The sequence below is a fragment of the Capricornis sumatraensis genome, chromosome 20 (genome assembly GCF_032405125.1).
Source record: "Capricornis sumatraensis isolate serow.1 chromosome 20, serow.2, whole genome shotgun sequence".
Taxonomy (NCBI): Eukaryota; Metazoa; Chordata; class Mammalia; order Artiodactyla; family Bovidae; genus Capricornis; species Capricornis sumatraensis.
Window position 1 is genome coordinate 14,675,198 of NC_091088.1, and position 2,590 is coordinate 14,677,787.

General features: G+C 37.5%; 1 pseudogene; it reads right to left on the reverse strand.

Annotated features, from left to right (window-relative positions):
• Positions 1-1,256: 1,256 nt before the first annotated feature.
• LOC138096158 (programmed cell death protein 10 pseudogene) lies at positions 1,257-1,899 on the reverse strand (annotated as a pseudogene).
• Positions 1,900-2,590: the final 691 nt, after the last annotated feature.

The following is a 2,590-nucleotide window of genomic DNA, read 5'->3' on the forward strand; positions in this document are numbered from 1 at the left end:
AGCCTTGACTAGATGGATGTTCAAGCTAGTTTTAGAAAAGGCAGAGGAACCAGAGATCAAATTGCCAACATCTGCTGGATCATGGAAAAAGGAAGAAAGTTCCAGAAAAACATCTATTTCTGCTTTACTGACTATGCCAAAGCCTTTGACTGTGTGGATCACAATAAACTGTGGAAAATTCTGAAAGAGATGGGAATACCAGATCACTCACCTAGAGCCAGTCATCCTGGAATGTGAAGTCAGTGGGCCTTAGAAAGTATCACTACGAATAAAGCTAGTGGAGGTGATGGAATTCCAGTTGAGCTCTTTCAAATCCTGAAAGATGATGCTGTGAAAGTGCTGCACTCAATATGCCAGCAAATTTGGAAAACTCAGCAGTGGCCACAGGACTAGAAAAGTTCAGTTTTCATTCCAGTCCCAAAGAAAGGCAATGCCAAAGAATGCTTGAGCTACTGCACAGTTGCACTCATCTCACACGCTAGTAAAGTAATGCTCAAAATTCTTCAAGCCAGGCTTCAGCAGAGCTTATTAGGGCCCAGCAAATCAGAAAGAGTTAATCTTACATCATCATAGTGTTCAAAAGTGGCAGTATAGTGTGAAGATGCTGTAAACTGCCATCTGCTTCTCATAAGTCTCTTAAAACAAAGTTTGGAAAAATACTCAGTATCTCAGATATAATAACTAGCAAAAGTATCTCCATTAACTAGTTTTTGCCCAGAATGATTAAGGACAGAAAAATAGGAATTCTTACTGCTTTATTATCTGATAAACTGCTAATAAACTCCTGTTAGAACTCTTTAGACGTTACACAGTCATCTTGGTCTTCTGATTTTATATATATATATATGCATATTTTCAAGTAAAGAAATATTTAACAGATGTAAAACTGTTTATTGAATATTTGGCAGCAAACGTTGTTAAAGTACTATCTTGTAGCATATCACTTTCAAGTTAAAATGTCAGAAACAAACCTCAATATTTATAATTCTTTCAAGGAAAGTTATATAATGACATGTAAGGCATAAATTCTTTTGGCTTAGCATTCTTAAAAGAATGATAATAGCAAAAGTGATGTAAAATCTTCAGACTGATTATGATTAAGCTATATTTTACAAAAACATGGTATAATATGCCAGTAATCCCATTCAACATTCTGGATTATTAGATTCATTCAGAAGGGACTGATAATTTATACAGTCAAACTTTAAAGTTTATGGATACAGACAATCCAGTGCTGCCACTGAGAAGTATATCTGTTAACATATACAACTTTCAGGCCATAGTTTTGAGGTCTGAAGTATCAAGTCGGTTTGATGAATTAGTTGGTTGGCACTTATGAACACATATATTACCTTGTCATCTTTAAAATAGGTTTTCAGAGTACCACTGAAACTTTTGGAGTACTTCACAGACCCTTTCTTTTGGTGTTCAAGTGCCCTGTGGTTCTGGTACTGATATTTCTTGAAGACACTGATCACTTTTTATTTATTTATTGCACGTGCTATATCCTTGACTGTCTGCAGAAACCTCACTCTGTCATGTATCTCATCTGGGATCTTACCGAGAATTTCTTTAAGTGCTTGTGCTTTTTCATTTAGGTCTTGGAATTCTGGCTCTGGTCGTTTAACCATATACTCTTCTACATCATCAGCTGTCATATAAAGAAGGGACTCTGTGAAGTTGACGTCTACACTTTTTTGCCCCTAAAATTTTCATAATGATGTCTTGTATGAGTCATGGGATTTCTTTTTTCAGCCTTGATGAAAGCTTCTCTCAGTGTCTGAGCTACAGAGAGATTTACTCATTTTATCTCGTTGAACACAGGATACATGACTGCATAGAGGGTCATAGAAACCACAGAAGTGGTCTCAGCTTCATCTATTCCATTGTCATCCTCATTGAAAAGCCAACTCCTTAGGGAGACCACAGTATGAAACTGCAACTGAATCATAGATCTCTGTCAACATTTGACTCTTCCTTCTACAGTTCTCCTTGGCTACTGAGGCACTGACTTCACTTCCCATCTTTGGAGCCCTCTTCCTACTACATTTTTATTTGATCATCTCTCAGTGGACATTTAGGTTGTTTCCATGTCTTGGCTATTGTAAATAGTGCTGCTATAAACATAGGAGTGCATGTATCTTCTCCAGATATTTGCCCGGGAGAGGGATCGCTGGATCACATGGTAGTTCTAGTTTTAGTTTCTTAAGGAACCTCCATACTGTTCTCTATAGTGGCTGTACCAATTTACATTCTCACCCACAGTATAGGAGGGGTCCCCCTTTCCCCACGCCTTCTCCAGCTTTTATTGTTTTAGACTTTCTGATGATGGCCATTCTGACTGGTGTGAGGTAGTACCTCACTATAGGTTTGATTTGCATTTCTCTGATAATGTACGATCTTGAGCATCTTTTCATGTGCTTTTTGGCCATCTGTAGGTCTTCTTTGGAGAAATGTCTAGTTAGATCTTCTGTCCATTTTTTGATGGGTGACTACAGGATGCTTAAAGCAAAAATCATAACCTTGTGTTGCAAGGTCTATATTCATAGAGGAAGAAAAAGATATGTGAATATAGCACAAAGTATGAGGA